This window comes from Ranitomeya variabilis, chromosome 4, assembly GCF_051348905.1.
Source record: "Ranitomeya variabilis isolate aRanVar5 chromosome 4, aRanVar5.hap1, whole genome shotgun sequence".
NCBI classification, from domain to species: domain Eukaryota; kingdom Metazoa; phylum Chordata; class Amphibia; order Anura; family Dendrobatidae; genus Ranitomeya; species Ranitomeya variabilis.
The window spans coordinates 143,427,838-143,450,326 of NC_135235.1; positions in this window are offsets into that span (position 1 = coordinate 143,427,838).

Consider the following 22,489-nt stretch of genomic DNA (forward strand, 5'->3'; position numbering starts at 1 on the left):
GAATGGTGCGATCAGTCAAGGACAATCCTCAGACCACCTCCAGAGAGCTGCAGCATCAACTTGCTGCAGATGGTGTCACTGTGCATCGGTCAACTATACAACGCACTTTGCACAAGCAGAAGCTGTATGGGAGAGTGATGCGAAAGAAGCCGTTTCTGCAAGCACGCCACAAACAGAGTCGGCTGAGGTATGCAAAAAGAACATTTGGAGAAGCCAATTTCTTTTTGGAAGAAGGTCCTGTAGACTGATGAAACCAAGATTGAATTGTTTGGTCATACAAAAAGGAGTTATGCATGGTGGCCAAAAAACAAAGCATTCCAAGGAAAACACTTGCTACCCACAGTAAAATTTGGTGGAGGTTCCATCATGCTTTGGGGCTGTGTGGCCAATGCAGGCACCGGGAATCTTGTTAAAGTTGAGGGAGGCATGGATTCCTCTCGGTATCAGCAGATTCTTGACAATAATGTTCATGAATCAGTGACAAAGTTGAAGTTACGCAGGGGATGGATCTTTCAACAAGACAATGATCCAAAACACCGCTCCAAATCTACTCAGGCATTCATGCAGAGGAACAATTACACTGTTCTGGAATGGCCATCCCAGTCCCCAGACCTGAATATCATTGAACATCTGTGGGATCATTTGAAGAGGACTGTCCATGCTCGGCGACCTTCAAACTTAACTGAACTGGAATTGTTTTGTAAAGAGGAATGGTCAAAAATACCTTCATCCAGGATCCAGGAACTCATTAAAAGCTACAGGAAGCGACTAGAGGCTGTTATTTTTGCAAAAGGAGGATCTAGTAAATTTTAATGTCACTTTTCTAGTGAGGTGCCCATACTTATGCACCTGTCAAATTTTGTTTCAATGCAGATTGCACATTTTCTGTTAGTACAATAAACCTAATTTCCAGGCAGAAACATTACTGTGTCCAACAGTTATTAGATATTTGAAACTGAAATAGCTGTTGCAAAAAAAAACAATTTTTATAAGACATTAAGCTTAAGATTAATAGGGGTGCCCAAACTTTTTCATATAACTATATATATATATATATACAGTACAGACCAAAAGTTTGAACACCCATTCTCATTTAAAGATTTTTCTGTATTTTCATGACTATGAAAATTGTAAATTCACACTAAAGGCATCAAAACTATGAATTATATGAATTAACACATGTGGAATTATATACTTAACAAAAAAGTGTGAAACAACTGAAAATATGTCTTATATTCTAGGTTCTTCAAAGTAGCCACCTTTTGCTTTGATGACTGCTTTGCATTCTCTTGGCATTCTGTGAAATAAACAGTTGTGTTCAACCCCTTAGTGACCACCAATATTACTTTCTACTGAACTGTGATATAAGAGAATAGTATACCCTGACGGATGACAATCCCGCAGCTGTCAGCTGTACACTATAGCTGACAACGTGCTGCATCAGCCACCAGCAGTGCTGGAACCAATTATAGTAATTTATCCCCTTAATTGCTGCTGTCAATAATGACTACAGCATATATATAATTAATAGAGCGTGAGGTCTTCTTATTTAACCCCATTGGCACACCGATCTCTTGATTTTGTGGTCCTGATGTTTGCCATGGCACTTCATGGCTAGATAATGGCCTTAAAGTCTGCCGGTTACAGTGGCCTGTTCAGAAGTTATCAACATTTAGATTGAAAAAAATAATGTTCTTCATTCCTGTTTACCATTTTGCATTAATTCCTGAAAAGCACCTGAAGGGTTAATAAACTACCTAATAGCAATTTTGAACACATTGAGGGGTGTTGTTTTTAAAATGGTACCACTTTTTGGGTTTCCAATTGTTTGCAGTGTGTGAAGAATAAAGAAGGCTGTTAATACTGTGCTTTTACTGCAGTATATCTTAGATTAATCGATTCATACTCACACTGGGGTCTGTAGAGTTATGGCACTTCTGTTTTAATTTGTCGCAAAACAAATTTTCTAGACAGTTTTGGCAAAGCTGGAATATTCATATTTCTAAAGATTTGTTCACCCCAAAGTTTATGTATTTTAGAGATTACAGCACTCTTTTTGCTATTGTATTAAGCAATGTACTGTATCTATAAGCTGATTATGTACTTAAAATGGATTTAATCTCCATTTATAAACCAAGCCATGCTGACTATATATTACACTGAAAGCCTAAACCTTGTACATTGGAAAAGAGTGGTTCATAAAGTGTGGTTACATAGCTTTCAAATTCATCAGGAAAAATATAGGATATTCAAGATTCATCATGTGCAATTAAATGAAATATTTTATAATTATTTTAAGTAGAACAGTTCTAAAAAGATGTTATGTTAGTGAATCAAATAATTTTATAGGCATAAAATTCTTTACAACCTAGTAAAAAGAAATATCTAAAAAAAATGCAAAATAAACAGAACATTAAAAAAAAGAAAGAATGAAAAAAAGCTTTTCTGAAATCTGAAACAATTTTTCACTCTGTGATAACTGCCAGCCTCTATAAATCCTGCTGTGGCCCAGCATGAAATGGGACAGACAAGAAGAATATAGTATTTTTGTTCTAAAGTTCAAATCACTCCAGTAAACTCTGAGCTTAACTTCATAAAAAAGTGTCCTTCTTTGCTGTTGTAAGCAAAATGACACATTTCAGGCTATTTAAATCAGCGAAAGAGAATACTCATTGAAAAGTTCATACTAGATGTTTGAGAACATAATGTATGAAGTGTTAACATTCACGTGGAACAAAATTCCATTGAACTTTTCAATTTTAGAAGTACAGTATACAATGTCAAAATAAATAGTTACATTTTTTCCAAGATATGAAACGCAACTGAATAGTTGAACTGAAATCTGTTTGATTTCAGAACAATTATTTACACGCAAATTTTATATTGAAATATAAAATTAACAGAATGTTTCAGGATATGATAGGAAGCTTTGAAAAAGTGTCAAATAATTTTATATGTATTATAAGGCAGCAGTTTTCACGATAGTGTGGTAATGTGACAGTGACCCAAGATAGTTCAATTCAAATGTTTGTTTTTTCAACTTACGAAAAAAAAAAACCTCAAACATTTTCTTCCAGTTTGCAGCCAGATCATCCATAACAATCCGTATCAATCGACTGGGGAACTGCACCATCGTGTAATTTGAGGATGCAGCAATGGCTTTGCTCTCTCTGAATCTAACCTGTGTTCAGCCTCACACAGACCTGACATATGCATTACTGAAAGTTTAAATGGGAATCGTGAACATGGGCCACTCCCAAGACCAGGAGTGGAGTGAGAGATCTGTCCCATTACCTTACTGTTAGGCTAGCGGAACGCACCAAATAATTAGAGAAAAGGAATAAGGTGCGCTCGCAGCCCGGGGTCCACCATGCACAGATGTAGCCTGCTGCTAAGCAATGACGGACTATATGGCAGTGCAAAGAGGATACACACACGGGTTAGCTTCACCCTGTGTGAAAGAAGCGAACCCTGTTGCGTCACAGGGCCGCAGTACTGCACGTAACAAAAATAATAATAATGTAGCACGAGAGTGCATGAGGTGCCACACTGGCAGTCGCCACTAACCACCCAGACTTGGGTTTGTAAAGCGTGGTGATAGCACACGGCGCAGCAGTGGTTGTCACAGCAATAGATGCTGTTCGTGTACAAGTGTTGGTAACAAGTCGGGCGCTAGATTACAGTCATCCTCCTTACGTGAGCATTCAAATACAAGGGATGGGATGATTAAAGAGCGAATTTACACTCATAATACACACACATAAACAAGTGTATACTAGCGCATGGCCATGCGGCAATGCAAACCTTTCATAGCTGCAGCAAGTTCTGGACCTTCCTAGAGGACCAATGAGAACTGCTACAGTAACTGAGCAACTTCAGGACCTTCCTAGAGGACCAATAGGAGCTGCTGCAGTACCTGAGCATGTGACCCCAGACCTCCACTGAGAGGTCTTCCTTTGGGCATGCTCAGAAGGGGAAAAGCAGGACTTAGTCCCAGAGACGTCTGCTCGCTGCTGATCAGTGCAGGCTACAATGACAGAGCCTGGAAATCCAGCAGTAACCCTTTGCACAGAACCAGACTGAGCGAGACGCTGGGACCGACGTCTCCGCTGAGCAGGCTCCACTGAGGCTGATGCAGAATGAGAGACCGCAGCAGACAAGGCTCAAGATTCCCCCTGTGCAGCAGCAGGAACTCGACTCCTAACGTTGCCCCCCTCCTTGGGCCTCGCAATGCTCAAAGGCTGCAATAAGCAGCGGAGCCTGAATGTGATCTACAGGTTCCCAGGTACTTTCCTCAGGACCGTGGCCCTTCCAGTCCACCAGATAATATTTTTTGCCACGTACTACCTTGCACCTAACGATAGCATTCACCTCGTACTCATCCGAGGATGAACCCGATGTCACGGCAGATGACTAAGAAAACCGGGACATATAGATGGGCTTTAAGAGGGAAACGTGGAAGGTGTCGGTGATACCAAGGCGCGGAGGAATAGCCAAATGGTAGACCACATGTTTAACCTGTTCCAGAACCTTGAAAGGACCAATGTAGCGAGGCGCAAACTTAGTGAACTCCACTTTCAGACTGATGTTATGGGCGGAGAGCCACACTAAGTCACCAGGAGCGAAGGTAGGAGTGGGGCGCCAGTGAGCATCGGCAGAAACCCTCATTCTGTCCTTGGAAGCCCAAATGGCATCCTGTGTGTGAATTGAAATGTCACGTGCCCCCACTGCCCAGTCTGCCACCCTAGAATCAGTGGATGACACGGGCATGGGCACAGGGACACGCGGATGCTGGCCGTAATTAAGGAGAAAAGGAGTCTGCCCAGTGGAATCAGCTATGGCGTTGTTCAGAGCAAATTCTGCCCAAGGTAGCAAAGATGCCCAGTCATCCTGCCTAGCAGAGACAAAATGTCGCAAGTATGTCATCAGAGTCTGGTTCGCCCTCTCTACCAACCCATTCGTCTTGGGATGATATGCAGAGGTGAGATTTAGTTCTATGCTGAGTAAACGACAGAGCTCTCTCCAAAACTGAGACTCGAACTGGGGACCTTGGTCACTGACAATTTTATCAGGCATTCCATGTAAATGGAAAATATGTTTAATGAAAAATGCCGCCAAGGTCCGTGCAAAAGGTAACCGTGGAAGCGGCACCAAGTGCACCATCTTAGAGAAATAATTGGTGACAACCCAGACAATGGTGCAGTTACGAGACTTGGGTAAGCCCACCATGAAGTCCATCCCGACCATCTCCCAGGGCCTGTTTGCCACCGGCAAGGGGTAAAGATGCCCAGCAGGCCATTACCGAGGAGACCAATTTTTGGCACAGGAGAAACACGCCCGAATATAGTCCCCGACGTCACAGGCCATATGCGGCCACCAATGCGTCCTCACCAAAAGCTCAGATGTCCTCTTGGTCCCAAAATGTCCACCCACCCTGGATGAGTGAGCCCAAGAGAGGACCTCCGGTCGCAAATTAGATGGAATGAAAGTCTTGCCTGGGGGCACAGACTCTAGCAAAACTGGAGCCACAGTTCCCAGGCTCTCAGAAGGGACAATAAGCCGAGGCTCCTCCTTCTCCTCAGATGACACTACAGAGCGAGAGAGAGTGTCGGCATGAATGTTCTTCTCCCCGGAGAGAAAATGGAGAGTAAAATGGAACTGGGAGAAGTACAGGGAACATCTAGCCTGGCAAGAATTCAACCGCTGAGCCGTCTGTATGTAAACCAAGATCTCATGGTCTGTGAACACTTGGAAGGGAAAGCGAGCTCCCTCCAAGAGGTGTCTCCACTCTGAGAAAGCCAACTTCATGCTTAGCTACTCCCTGTCTCCGATGGAATAATTCCTCTCTGTTGGTGAAAAAGTCTTGGAGAAGAAGAAGCAAGGATACTTCCGACCTTGAGTATCCTTTTGGATGAGGACTGCTCCAGCACCAATGGATGAGGCATCCACCTCCATAATAAATGGCTTATCTACATCGGAGCAATGTAGGATGGGAGCGCTAGCGAAGTGTGACTTACAGTAATCGAGAGAAAGGCCTTGGAGATGATCACAACTTGGGATTTGCTCCCTTCTTGGTGATGACAACCAAGGGAGCTACCAAAGTTGAGAAGTGTGGGATGAACTGGCGATAGTACTTAATGAACCCCATAAAGCACTGCATCGCTTTAAGAGAATGGGGTTCTTGCCAGTCCATCACAGCCTGTAGCTTGGCAGGATCCATAGCCAATCCCTGGGCAGAGATGATATAGCCAAGGAAAGGCAAGGACTCCTGCTCAAACACACACTTCTCCAACTTGGCATAGAGGGAGTTTGCCCGTAAGAGGTTGAAGACTTTGCAAACATCTCTCCGATGGGAGTCAATATCTGGAGAGTAGATGAGAATATAATCCAGATAGACTACGACCGACTGAGCATCTCCCGGAAGATGTCGTTCACAAAGTCTTGGAAAACGGCTTTGGCATTACAGAGCCCGAAGGGCATCACCAGATATTCATAGTGCCCATCCCTGATGTTAAAAGCCGTCTTCCATTTGTCCCCCTCACGGATGAGAATCAGGTTGTAAGCACCCCACAGATCTAACTTAGTAAATACCCTTGCTCCCTGTAGCCTATCAAAAAGCTCAGATATCATGGGTAGTGAGTATTTATTCTTAATGGTGATGGCGTTAAGACCCATGTAGTCTATGCATGGACGTAGTTCTCCATTCTTCTTCTGCACGAAGAAGAACCCAGCCCCTGCAGGTGACACTGGCTTCCTAATGAATCCTCTTGCCAGATTCTATTGAGTGTACTGGGATATTGCCTCCATCTCCGGAAGAGATAATGGATAGACTTGACCATGGGGAGGCTCTGCACCAGGCAAGAGGTCAATAGGACAGTCATAGGGGCAGTGAGGCAGGAGGGTCTTCGCAGCCCTTTTGGAGAACACGTCCGCATAGGGCCAATAGTGCTTGGGGAGAGAGGAAAGATCTGCGGGTACCTCTGTAGAAGCAACCTGAATGCACTTCCTCTGACATCGACCTTCACAGGATTTACTCCATCCCAAAATTCTCCCTGAGGACCACTCTATATGAGGAGAATGATAGCGAAGCCATGGTATCCCCAACAGGACCTCATCAATTCCCTCAGGAATGACTAATAGGAAGATCATCTCCTGATGTGATGGAGACATAGAAAGAGTGAATGGAATGCTTTGATGTGTAATTTGTGAGGGCAGTGTCGACCCATTTACCAATCGAACGGTCACAGGTTTGGCGAGCATCACCAGGGGTATTGCATGACGCTGGGCAAAAGCAGATGACAAGAAATTGCCTTCCGCCCGGAGTCCAGGCAAAGCTCTACCATAAGAGTGGATGGGCCTCTGGTAATTGTCCCTTTGAAGGACAATTTAGAGGAAAATATCTCCATGTTAGTGTACCTCCTCCAACTGCCACTAGATGCCGACGTTCCCCTGACCGCTGAGAACACTTGGAGGCAAGATGTCCTGTTTGCTGGCAAACAGGACAGACCTTAAGTGCACAAGCGGACCTGAACTTAGATCCCGCACGCAACACCTCTTTGGCCTCATGTGACTCAGATTCCTGGACCAGAGATTCCTGAAGTTTGGCGAAGGTGGGAGCCAGCTGAAACCTTTGCCTACACTGGGCTCGCTCCAACCTTCGCTTGTGAAAATAAAGGTTGATGCGGGTGGACATAGCTATGAGCTCCTCCAGTGTGGCGGGAATCTCCCTAGTGGCCAAAGCGTCCTTCACATGATCAGCCAGCCCTCTCCAAAATACCGGGATAAGGGCTTTATCCGACCATTCCAGCTCAGACGCTAATTTCCGGAAGTGGACAGCAAAATGGCTGACCATAGACGAACCCTGAGTCAATGCCAGCAGTTGGAGCGCCATATCATGGGTGACTTGGGGTCCTAAAAAGACCTGTTTCAGAGTGCTCAAAAACCGAGGAGCACTCTGCACCACATGATCATCGCGCTCCCACAGCGGCGTAGCCCACTCCAATGCCCTGTCCAACAGCAGAGAAATTATGAATCCCACCTTTGCCCGCTCTGTGCAGCCAGGAGCTCAAGGCGTACACCACACTGGCTCATGAAACCCCAAAAGGATTTACTGTTACCAGAGAATTTCTCTGGCAGCGGGAGGTGACATAAGGTCGGAACAGAGATGACAGTGGGTAAAGCTGCCGCAGCCACGCTAGCAGCCTGAACAGCTATTGCGGTAACATCCACCGCTGGGGTTGTATGCTCGAGAGCCGCCAACCTGCCCTCCAGAAGCTGGATGTACCCCTGCAATCACAGTTTGTTCGTCATTACTTAGCCAGACCCTGGCGCTAGTATAATGTTAGGGCTAGCGGAACGCAAAAAAAATTAGAGAAAAGGAATAAGGTGCGCTTGCAGCCCGGGGTCCACCGTGCAGAGATGTAACCTGCTGCTAAGCAATGACGGACTATATGGCAGTGCAAAGATGATACACACGGGTGAGCTTCACCCTGTGTGAAAGAAGTGAACCCTGTTGCGTCACAGGGCCAAAGTACAGCACGTAACAGAAATAATAATAATGTATCACGAGATTGCATGCGGTGCCGCCCTGGTGGATGCCACTAAACCCCAGACTTGGGTTTGGAAAGCGCGATGAGAGCACACGGCACCGCACTGGCGGTCACAGCAATAGACGCTGTTTGTGTACAAGTGTTGGTAACAAGTCAGGCGCTAGATTACAATCATCCTCCTTACGCGAGCATTCAAACACAAGGGAGGGGATGATTAAAGAGCTCACAACACACACACATAAACAAGTGTATACTAGCACATGACCGTGCGGCCATGCGAACCTTTCATAGCTGCAGCAAGTTCTGGACCTTCCTAGAGGACCAATGGGAACTGCTACAGTAACTGAGCAACTTCAGGACCTTCCTAGAGGACCAATAGGAGCTGCTGCAGTACTTGAGCATGTGACCCCAGACCTCCACTGAGAGATCTTCCTTTGGGCATGCTCAGAAGGGGAAAAGCAGGACTTAGTCCCAGAGATGTCTGCTCACCGCTGATCAGTACAGGCTACAATGGCAGAGCCTGGAAAAACAGCAGTAACCCTTTGCACAGAACCAGACTGAGCGAGACGCTGGGACCAACATCTCCTCTGAGCAGGCTCCACTGCGGCCAATGCAGAATGAGAGACAGCAGCAGACAAGGCTCAAGATTCCCCCTGTGCAGTGGCGGTAACTCCACTCCTAACACTTACTACAGATCTCTCAAAAAATATAAGCTCACGTTAGGTTTTATTAACCCCTTTACCCTCAAGGGTGGTTTGCACTTTAATGACCGGGCCAATTTTCATAATTCTGACCACTGTCCCTTTATGAGGCTATAACTCTGGAATGCTTCAACGGATTCTGACATTGCTTTCTCGTGACATATTGTATTTCATGACAGTGGTAAAATTTCTTTGATATTTCCTGCGATATTTGCGGAAAAATACGGAAATTTGGCAAAAATTTTTAAAATTTCGCAATTTTACAACTTTGAATTTTTATGCCCTTAAATCACAGACATATGTCACACAAAATACATAATAAGTAACATTTCCCACATGCCTACTTTACATAAGCACAATTTTTGAACAATTTTCCTTTTTTGTTAGGGAGTTATAAGGGTTAAAATTTGTCCAGCAATTTCTCATTTTTACAACACCATTTTTTTTTAAGGACCACATCACATTTGAAGTCACTTTGAGGGGTTTATATGATGGAAAATACCCAAATGTAACACCATTCTAAAAACTGCACATCTGAAGGTACTCAGAACCACATTTAATAAGTTTATTAACCCTTCAGGTGTTTCACAGGAATTTTTGGAATGTTTAAAAAAAAAATAAACATTTAACTTTTTTTCACAAAAAATTTGCTTCAGCTCCAATTTGTTTTATTTTACCAAGGGCAACAGGAGAAATTGGACTCTAAAAGATGATTTCCAATTTGTCTTGAGTATGCTGATATCCCATATGTGGGGGTAAACCACTGTTAGGGCGCATGGCAGAGCTCGGAAGGGAAGGAGCGCATTTGACTTTTCAATGCAAAATTGAATTGAGATGGGACACCATGTCACGTTTCTAGAGCCCCTGATGTGCTTAAACATTGAAACCCCCCTCAAATGACACCATTTTTGAAAGTAGACCCCCTAAGGAACTTATCTAGATGTGTTGTGAGAACTTTGAACCCCAAAGCGTTTCACTACAGTTTATAACGCAGAGCAAAAATATTTTTTTTCCACACAAATTATTTTTTAGCCCCCCTGTTTTGTGTTTTCCCAAGTGTAACAGGAGAAATTGGACCCCAAAAGTTGTTGTACAATTTGTCCTGAGTATGCTGATACCCCATATGTTGGGGCAAACCCCTGTTTGGGCGCACGGGAAAGCTCGGAAGGGAAGGATCACTGTTTTACTTTTTCAACGCAGAATTGGCTGGAATTGAGATCGGATGTCATGTCGCGTTTGGAGAGCCCCAGATGTGCCTAAACAGTGGAATCCCCCAATTTTAACTGACACCCTAACCCAAACTCACCCCTAACCCTAATCCCAACCATAACCCTATCCACACCCCTAACCCTAATCCCAACCCTAATCCCAACCGTAAATGTAATCCAAACCCTAACTTTAACCTCCAACCTGAACCCTAACTTTAGTCCCAACCCTAACTTTAGCCCCAACCCTAACTCTAAATTTAGCCCTAACCCTAACCCTAAGTTTAGCCCCAACCCTAACCCCAACCACAACCCTAACCCCAACCACAACACTAACCCTAACCCCAACCCTAACCCTAACTTTAGCCCCAACCCTAACCCGAACTTTAGCCCCAACCCTAACCCTAACCCTAATGGGAAAATGGAAATAAATTTTTAATTTTTTTTTTATTTTTCACTAACTAAGGGGGTGATGAAGGGGGGCTTGATTTACTTTTATAGTGGGTTTTTTAGCGGATTTTTATGATTGCCAGCCGTCACACACTAAAAGACGCTTTTTATTGCAAAAAATAGTTTTTACATCTCCACATTTTTAGAGCTATAATTTTTCCATATTTTGGTCCACAGAGTCACGTGAGATTTTGTTTTTTGCGGGACGAGTTGATGTTTTTATTGGTACCATTTTCAGGCATGTGACCTTTTTTATTACTCTTTATTCCGATTTTTGTGAGGTAAAATGAACAAAAAACAGCTATTCATGAATTTCTTTTCGGGGCCGCTTATACTGTTCCACGTTTGGTAAAATTGATAAAGCAGTTTTATTCTTCAGGTCAGAACAATTACAGCAATACCTCATTTATATCATTTTTTATGTTTTGGTGCTGTTATATGATAAAAACTATTTTATGTAAAAAATAATTATTTTTGCATTGCTTTATTCTGAGGACTATAACTTTTTTATTTTTTCGTTGATGACACTGTATGGTGGCTCATTTTTTGCGGGACAAGATGACGTTTCCAGTGGTACTTGGGTTATTTATATCCGTCTTTTTGATCGCGTGTTTTTCCACTTTTTGTTTGGCGGTATGATAATAAAGTGTCGTTTTTTGCCTCGTTTTTTTTTTACAGTGTTCACTGAAGTGGTTAACTGGTTGGACAGCTTTATAGGTTGGGTTGTTACGGACGCGGCAATACTAAATATGTGTACTTTTATTTATTTTTTAAATTATTTAGATAAAGAAATATATTTATTGGAACAGTATTTTTTTATTTATTTAGGAATTTACTTATTTTTTTACACATGTAAATATATATTTTTTTACATTTTCACATTGCCACAGGAGGGACATCACAGTAAAGTAACAGATCGCTGATCTGCACCTGCTCTGAGCAGGCGCTTGAAAGCCACCTCCCTGCAGGACCTGGAAGGCCCCCCGTGGCCATTTTGGATCCGAGCCTGTAGGGAGGAGGAGGTAGGAGACCCTCGGAGCAATGCGATCACATCGCGTTGCTCCGAGGGTCTCAGGGAAGTATGCAGGGAGCCCCCTCCCTGCGCGATCCTGTCCTGTGCTGCCGGAATGCTGCAATCATCTTTGATCGCTGTGTGATGGGGGTTAATGTGACAGGAGCAGTCCGTGACCGCTCCTCGCACATAGTGCCGGATGTCAGCTGTGATAGTCAGCTGACACGGGCCCCGATCGGCCACGCTTGCCCAAGAGCATGGCTGATCGGTGATGACGTACTATCCCGTCGTTGGTCATACGGGCCCATACCACCTCGACGGGATAGTACATCAGAGGTCAGAAAGGGGTTAACTCTCCACACTCTTTTATTTTACATTGTAACCACAGCTGTGGCTGCAATTAAAATAGGGTTCAGTATGTTTCTATGCACATCCTGGGGGACATGTGATGACACTCAAATATGGTCCACCTCATTGCCTCACAGTACACTGTCTGCACATTTAATTAGCAAGTGAGTTTTTTGACCATATCATCATTTTTATGCAGATCTTGCAACACCAAGCTGTATAAAATGTAATTCTTATTGGATGAAGCAGATAAGGTGACGTGTATTCTTGTAATGAGGAAAGGTGTAGCCTGAGAATATCAACACCCTTTTTCAAGGTGTGCAGAATTATTAGGTAGCATGTTTTCCTCAGGCAAAATGGGCCAAAAAAGATATAATCGACACTGAAAAGTAAAATAATTAAAAGTTTTACAGAATCTTGGAAATTTAAAAAAACAGGATATAAAGTACAGCTGCGCTAGTATAAATGATCTCCTAGTGCATGGGAAAAATCTGGAGGGAAAAACCCACACGCTGCACTTAGCCCATAAGGTGATTGCACTTAGCCCAACTTTCCAAAACGCATGGGAAGTATTGGGCCTTTCTGCTACCTGTAACAAGTCAACATCCAGCATTACCTTGCGGTCCCACGTGATCCTCAACGTCATGCCAGGTCCTGTTCCGACTACTGCTCATCACGAGGAGGCAGTGACCAGCCTCGGCAACTGGGATCTACTACAGACTGCCGCACATATCCACCGCCTGCACCACCAAGGAGGAAGTAGCGGCTTCAGCGTCAGAGGAGCAGCAAATTTCCAACCCAGCTAATCTGTCTCAAGCGCGCCGCATCACCTTCTCAGCCGAAGCTTTGCCACCGGCCGGGGCTGCTTCTTATTGTTCTATTGTAACTACTTCATGCATATTTCTTAATTGACTGCCTAAGGATCTTCATACAGAACCCTGAGGGGTCTGTACCAAAAAGGAGTGCATATCTCCTTACTAAGACTACCATTAGCACTGTGGACTACTCAAATAAGACTCTTACAGTACTACGGAGTCTGCCTCATTGTTTACTGTGTGTGGCATATGATAGCAATCATCTTTTTTTTTTTTGCAGGTCGTATAACAACTTTTCTTCCAGGTGGTACTAACCTTTGTTGGCTGTGCAATTGTGTATTCACATTTACCTTTCATTCACAGCTGGGAAAGTTGCAATAATTCAGTTGGGTAAAGTGCAATCACCTTATGGGCTAAGTGCAACGTGTGGGTCTTTCCCTCCAGCTTTTTCCCTTCTAGATTGTTCATACATTTGCTTATTACCCCCAGTAAATTTATGACTTTCTTCTAGGTCTTATGCTGAGCAAATTTATTATCATTATATAAGTCTTGCTAAATTGCTATGATATTGAGGTCATAATCACAGAAGCATCAAAAGTTTTGATGCAAATAGTCAACAGGTTGAGTTAAAAATACGGGCATTAACTGATGAAGAAGATTTAAGAAGAATCAAATGTGAAGTGACGAAGAAGCCAGTATCCAATGTTGTTCCAAAACTGCAACGTCCCTGGAGTTACCAGAAGTACAATGTGTTCAGAGCTCAAAGACATGGCCAAGGTAAAAAAGGCTGAAGAAAACAGTGTGAAAAGCCAAGACAGGGCAAAAAAAACCCATCACAATAAATAGTAATAATTCAAAAAATATAAAAAATAAAAAATATAAAATATAAATGAAAGTAAAAAAAATCATATTTGGTATTGTTTTGTATTAAACAATGTGATCTTTTAAAAGAAAGCATTATTTTACTCATGCAAAAAACATAAGAAATGTTGTTTTTTGATTACCTCATCAAAAGTTGCATATTTTCAGAATGATACAAAAAGAAACTATAGCACTACTCTAAAAAAAAAAATCTCAACAGATAAGTAAAAAAGTATGCATCCCAAATAGCACTGCACACACACAGCATACTGACCCATGTAACTGAACAGGCCTATTCAGATAAAAGTTTTTCCATATGAACTGATTGTGAGGAAAAAACTTGCAACGTGTGCTTTTCTCTTCTGTATTTTAAATGAGACTCGACTCTATTCAAGTCTATGCATGAACAAAAAACATATCCCATATGGATCATCCCTACTGCACATGATTTTTTAAATGCATTGCAATTAATAACATAACATAAACTGTATTTGATCATGTGTTTATTAAAATGTTTATGTACAAAAACTATGCCATATAGATAAAATAAGGATGCAATAGTGGTGTAAAAACAGACATATAGATGATACATAGATGGCGTGCGAATCCAATATTAAGGACAATATTGATGAAAGTCATTCGTGTTTTCTGGATGAAAAGCAGGCAAATTTCAGACTTAACTGAACTTGGTCTCAGAAGAAGGAAAAAGCAAAAGAGTGAGAATGAAAAATGCTGTCAATGAGAAGACACGAATGGAAGAGAAGTGTCCTGGATAACCATTATATACATAAGTACAGTATATTACATTTCAACAATGGAATTCTAAAGTGCAAAAGTCAATTATTATAAAACCATTCTGAATTTTATCCTTACTGCAGATCCTACACTTCAGAGTTCACAGATTATACTCCTTTTTTAGTCTGGCCTTGGACAAGAAAAACGAGATCTGAAAAAAGATAATCCCAACAGTTCAAATGTTTAAATGTATTCCATAAAAAAGTGCATCTATTTCCTCTACTTGCATTTATTAAATGCAAAATATGACTTTGTAAGTTCTAGGTTAGGCAGGCTGTATGACTAATGAATAAGAATGTGCAAAATGGCTGGACTTTTTCATTAATTGCAACCTTGCTATGTCCAGCAAACTATCTGAAAAATTCTAAAAATAGAGGTCAAGAAAATAGTTCATTTCTTGCCAGATAATGAACTGAGTTTTTATCATGTACAATGTAATACTTCAATCTACACAGCATTTGGGATACGTACAAGTTTGATGTTAATTGGTGGCAGTGAATAAGTCCTTTAATATGACTTTAACATTGGACAGTGAGTAGGGAGTGTTTTAGTTTGTTTACTTAATGTACTGTGTGTCAGATTAGTAGAAGAGGAGGCCCCTATCTGTATATTTGATTAGTGTTCATTCCTTTTTGCAGTTGAATGTGTGAATAAGGATTCCAAATTCCAACTGAACCAGTGTTCAGATAAAGATAAATTGAGTTGTCCAAAACTAAATTACTGATGACGTATCCAAAAATAGGTAAAGTATATGAGATATATTTTATATAAAATACTAGCTGAGGAGCCCGGCGTTGCCTGGGCATAGAAAATATCTGTGGTTAGTTATAGCACCTCACTTCTCTTATTTTCCCATCACGCCTCTCATTTTCCCCCTCACATCTCTTATTTTCTCCCTTACACCTCTCATTTTCCCCCTCACTCCTCTTATTTTCCCCCTCACTCCTCTCATTCCCCCCTAACACTTTTCATTTCGACCTCACATCTATGTGTGTCATCTCCTCCTGTATATAGTATATACCTGTATGTCATCTCCTCCTGTATATAGTATATACCTGTGTGTCATCTCCCCTGTATATAGTATATATGTGTGTGTCATCTCCCATGTATATAGTATATACCTGTATGTCATCTCCTCCTGTATATAGTATATACCTGTGTGTCATCTCCCCTGTATATAGTATATATGTGTGTGTCATCTCCCTTGTATATAGTATATACCAGTCTGTCATCTCCTCCTGTATATAGTATATACCTGTGTGTCATCTCCCCTGTATATAGTATATATATATGTGTGTCATCTCCCCTGTATATAGTATATACCTGTATGTCATCTCCTCCTTTATATAGTATATACCTGTGTGTCATCTCCCCTGTATATAGTAAATATGTGTGTCATCTCCTCCTGTATATAGTATATATGTGTGTGTGTCATCTCTTCCTGTATATAGTATATACCTGTGTGTCATCTCCTCCTGTATATAGTATATATGTGTGTGTCATCTCCCCTGTATATAGTATATACCTGTATGTCATCTCCTCCTGTATATAGTATATACCTGTGTGTCATCTCCCCTGTATATAGTATATATGTGTGTGTCATCTCCTCCAGTATATATTAGTTCACACATACACATAATAGACAGGTCATGTGACTGACAGCTGCCGTATTTCCTGTATGGTACATTTGCTCTTGTAGTTTGTCTGCTTAGTAGTAATCACATTTTTATTTTTGAAGGATAATACCAGACTTGTGTGTGCTTTAGGGCAAGTTTCATGTGTCAAGTTGTGTGTGTTGAGTTGCATGTGGCGACATGCATGTAGCGACTTTTGTGAGATGAGTTTTGTGTGGCGACATGCATTTTGTGTGAGGCAACTTTTGCATGTGTTGCAACTTTTGGGCATGTGGCAATTTTTCCACGTGTGCAAGTTTTGCGTGTGGCGAGTTTTCCATGAGGTGAGTTTTGCACGTGTGGCGAGTTTTGCATGAGCCTAGTTTTGCATGTGGCGAGTTTTGCGCGTGGCGAGTTTTGAGCGGCGACTTTTGTGTTTTGACTTTTATGTGGCGAGGTTGGTGTATGTGTGGTGAAATGTGTGCTGAGGGTGATATATGTGTTCAAGAACGTGGTAGTGTGTGGCGCATTTTGTGTGTGTGTTCATATCCCCGTGTGTGGTGAGTATCCCATGTCGGAGCCCCTCCTTAGCAACTGTACGGTATATACTCTTTGGCGCCATCGCTCTCACTCTTTAAGTCCCCCTTGTTCACATCTGGCAGCTGTCAATTTGCCTTCAACACTTTTCCTTTCACTTTTTCCCCATTATGTAGATAGGGGCAAAATTGTTTGGTGAATTGGAATGCGCAGGGTTAAAATTTTGCCTCACAACATATGTATATATAGCCTATGACGCTCTCAGCGTCCAGACGTGTGACTGTGCAAAATTTTGTGGCTGTAGCTGCGACGGTGCAGATGCCAATCCCGGACATACACATACATACATACACACACACATTCAGCTTTATACTGTATATTAGATGATGTCCATGGAGCTGTGACATCCTGCATCTTTAGGTGAGGTTTAGATAAGGGTATGAAAATTTGTCTGTTTTTCATGCTGAAAAAAATTACTCTTTTGCATCCGTATTATTAACCATATGCAATCCATATGTTATCCATATATTTGATTTTAACATCCATATGGCATACATTTTTTACATGAACAATTTATTGCAATGCATTTCAGGGTAGATCCTATTTATGGCTGAGGAAGAGCATTTTCTTCTCTAAAACTTGTTGTAATTAATTGGAAGTTTATTATACTTACCGCCTGGATTAACCTTTCTCAGCACACATAGCCTGAAATCCAGGGCAGTCCTCTCTACATTTTGTGTGAGTGCAGCAGATGGAGAAGCAACCATGATTGGATTATACATCACTCGTCACATTGTTCTGCCGAGCACAACCTGATCAGGTGAGCAACTAACCCTACAACTCACCCTTACCTGATGCTCATGGTATTTCACAGGGAGTGCCTCTGGCTTGGTATATCTGTATATCTTATTTATTGTATTAGATCCATGAAACATGCATGACAGATAGATGGTAATCCTTCCTTGATCCATTTTTTTGTGTAACTATTGACTTATGAACGATTATGATAAATAATATGGATCAAAATATAGCATGCTGAACTTTTTAAACATTCGAATCATCAGACTATGAGTAAAAACATTTATGGAAACTGCCACATTGATTTGCACTGGTCAGTGTGTCAGCTGCCAGTTTTGAAAGTGTACAGTTAACTGAAGTTCTATTTGAGCAATCCCCAAAACTTAGAAACTTACTGAGAATTGCATAAAATGTAACCTTTATTATAACAAAATAAAATAAAATAATTAACCTCTTTACCCCCAAGGGTGGTTTGCACGTTAAATGAACTCTGTCACCTGAATTTGGAGGGAACAATTTTCAGCCATAGGGGCGGGGTTTTCTGGTGTTTGATTCACCCTTTCCTTACCCGCTGGATGCATGCTGGCTGCAATATTGGATTGAAGTTCATTCTCTTTCCTCCATAGTACACACCTGCACAAGGCAATCTTGCCTTACGCAGGCGTATATTGCAGCCAGCATGCAGCCAGCGGGTAAGGAAAGGGTAAATCAAACACCCAAAAACCCCGCCCCTATGGCTGAAAATTGTTCCCTCCAAATTCAGGTGACAGAGTCCCTTTAATGACCAGGCCAATTTTTACAATTCTGACCACTGTCCCTTATGAGGTTATAACTCTGGAACGCTTCAACGGATCTTGGCTATTCTGACATTGTTTTCTCGTGAGATATTGTTCTACATGGTAGTGGTAACATTTATTCGATATAACTTGCGTTTATTTGTGAAAAAAACTGAAATTTGGCAAAAATTTTGAAAATTTCACAATCTTCCAAATTTGAATTTTTATGCCCTTAAATCACAGAGATATGTCACGCAAAATACTTAATAAGTAATATTTCCCATATGTCTACTTTACATCAGCACAATTTTGGAGGCAAATTTTTTTTTTGTTAGGGAGTTATAAGGGTTAAAATTTGACCAGAAATTTTTCATTTTTACAACACCATTTTTTTTTAGGGACCACATCTCATTTGAAGTCATTTTGAGGGGTCTATATGATAGAAAATACCCAAGTCTGACAAAATTCTAAAAACTGCACCCCTCAAGGTGCTCAAAACCACATTCAAGAAGTTTATTAACCCTTCATGTGTTTCACAGGAATTTTTGGAATGTTTAAATAAAAATGAACATTTAACTTTTTTTCACACAAAATTTATTTCAGCTCCAATTTGTTTTATTCTACCAAGGTTAACAGGAGAAAATGGACCACAAAACTTGTTGTACAATTTGTCCGCTGATACCCCATATGTGGGGGTAAACCACTGTTTGGGTGCATGGTAGAGCTCGGAAGGAAAGGAGCGCCATTTGACTTTTCAATGCAAAATTGACTGGAATTGAGATGGGACGCCATGTTGCGCTTGGAGAGCCCCTGATGTACCTAAACATTGAAACACCCCACATGTGACACCATTTTGGAAAGTAGACCCCTTAAGGAACTTATCTAGATGTGTGGTGAACACTTTGACCCAACAAGTGCTTCACAGAAGTTTATAAAGCAGAGCCGTAAAAATAAAAAATCATATTTTTTCACAAAAATGATATTTTGCCCCCAATTTTTTATTTTCCCAAGGGTAAGAGAGGAAATTGGACCCTAAAAGTTGTTGTGCAATTTGTCCTGAAAACGCTGATACCCCATATGTGGGGGTAAACGATTGTTTGGGTGCATGGCAGAGCTCGGAAGGGAAGGAGCGTCGTTTGACTTTTCAATGCAAAATTGACTGGAATTGAGATGGGACACCATGTTGCGGTTGGAGAGCCCCTGATGTCCCTAAACAGCCCCTGATGTCCCTAAACATTAAAACCCTCCACAAGTGACACCATTTTGGAAAGTAGACACCCTAAGGAACTTATCTAGATGTGTTTTGAGAGCTTTGAACCCCCAAGTGTTTCACTACAGTTTATAACGCAGAGCCGTGAAAATAAAAATTCATTTTTTTTTCACAAAAATGATTTTTTTAGCCCCCAGTTTTGTATTTTCACAAGGGTAACAGGATAAATTGGACCCTAAAAGTTGTTGTCCAATTTGTCCTGAGTACACTGATACCCCATATGTGGGGGGAACCACTGTTTGGGCGCATGGCAGAGCTCGGAAGGGATGGAGCGCCATTTGGAATGCAGACTTAGATGGATTGGTCTGCAGGCGTCACGTTGCATTTGCAGAGCCCCTGATGTACCCAAACAGTAGAAACCCCCCACAAGTGACCCCATATTGGAAACTAGACCTCCAAAGGAACTTATCTAGATGTGCTGTGAGAACTTTGAACCCCCAAGTGTTTCACTACAGTTTGCAATGCAGAGCCGTGAAAATAAAAAATCTTTTTTTCCCCACAAAAATGATTTTTAGCCCCCCAAATTTTTATTTTCCCAATGATAACAAGAGAATTTCGACCCCAAAAGTTGTTGTGCAATTTGTCCCAAGTACGCTGATACCCTATATGTTGGGGTAAACCCCTGTTTGGGCGCACGGGAGAGCTCGGAAGGGAAGGAGCACTGTTTTACTTTTTCAACGCAGAATTGGCTGGAATTGAGATCGGACGCCATGTTGCGTTTGGAGAGTCCATGATGTGCCTGAACAGTGGAACCTCCCCAATTCTACCTGAAACCCTAATCCAAACACACCCCTAACCCTAATCCCAACGGTAACCCTAACCACACCCCTAACCCTGACACACCCCTAACTCTAATCCCAACCCTAATCCCAACCGTAAATGTAATCCAAACCATAACCCTAACTTTAGCCCCAACCCTATCCCTAACTTTAGCCCCAATCCTAACCCTAATTTTAGCCCCAACCCTAACCCTAACGTTAGCTCCAACCCTAGCCCTAACCCTAACCCTAACCCTAGTCCTAATGGGAAAATGGAAATCAATACATTTTTTTAAGTGCATTATTTTTCCCTAACTAAGGGGGTGATGAAGGGGGGTTTCATTTACTTTTATAGCATTTTTTTATATCGGATTTTTATGATTGGCAGCTGTCACACACTAAAAGATGCTTTTTATAGCAAAAAAGTTTTTGCGTCTCCACATTTTGAGACCTATAATTTATCCATATTTTGGTCCACAGAGTCATTTGAGGTCTTGTTTTTTGCGGGACAAGTTGATGTTTTTTACTGGTAACATTTTAGGACATGTGACAGTTTTTGATCACTTTTTATTCCGATTTTTGTGAGGCAGAATGACCAAAACCCAGCTATTCATGAATTTCTTTTAGGGGAGGCGTTTATACCATTCCACGTTTGGTAAAATTGATGAAGCAGTTTTATTCTTCGGGTCAGTTCGATTACAGCGATATCTCATTTATATCTTTTTTTATGTTTTGGCGCTTTTATACGATAAAAGCTATTTTATAGAAAAAATAATTATTTTGGCATCGCTTTATTCTGAGGACTATAACTTTTTTTATTTTTTTGCTTATGATGCTGTATGCTGGCTCATTTTTTGCGAGACAAGATGATGTTTTCAGCGGTACCATGGTTATTTATATCCGTCTTTTTGATCGCGTGTTATTCCACTTTTTGTTCGGCAGTATGATAATAAAGCGGGTTTTTTTGGCTCGTTTTTTTTTTTCTTACGGTGTTCGCTGAAGGGGTTAACTAGTGGGACAGTTTTATAGGTTGGATCATTATGGACTCGGCGATACTAAATATGTGTACTAGGGTTGAGCGAAACGGGTCGGCCATTTTCAGAAGTCGCCGACTTTTGGCAAAGTCGGGTTTCATGAAACCCGACCCTTGTGTGGGGTCGGCCATGAGGTCGGTGATCTTCTGAATCTGGTATCGGAATTCCGATACCGAGTTCCGATATGTTTGCGATATCGGAAATCGGTATCGGAATCCACATTTAAGTGTAAAATAAAGAATTAAAATAAAAAATATTGATATACTCACCTCTCCGATGCAGCCTGGACATCGCCGCTGGTAACCGGCATCTTCCGTTCCTAAGAATGGCGCTTGAAAGACCTTTCGATGACGTCATAGCTTGTGATTGGTCGCGGCGGCCCACGTGACCACTCAGCGACCAATCACAAGTAATTCTCAGGTCCTAAATTCCTCATTCTAGGAATTTAGGACATGAGAATTACGTCACGGCTTGTGATTGGTCGCTGAGCGGTCACGTGGGCGGCCGCGACCAATCACAAGCCGTGACGTCATCGAAAGGTCCTGAACGTGCTCATTCTTAAGAAGGAAGGCTGCCGGAAAGAAGCAGGGCGCGTCCGAGGGTGAGTATATACCTAATAGGAATATACTCACCCTCGGCTTCTTTCCGCCAGCCTTCCTTCTTAAGAATGAGCGCGTGAAGGACCTTTCAATGACATCACGGCTTGTGATTGGTCGCGGCCGCCCACGTGACCGCTCAGCGACCAATCACAAGCCGTGACGTAATTCTCATGTCCTAAATTCCTAGAATGAGGAATTTAGGACCTGAGAATTACTTGTGATTGGTCGCTGAGCGGTCACGTGGGCCGCCGCGACCAATCACAAGCCGTGACGTCATCGAAAGGTCTTTCAAGCGCCATTCTTAGGAACGGAAGATGCCGGTTACCAGCGGCGATGTCCAGGCTGCATCGGAGAGGTGAGTATATCAA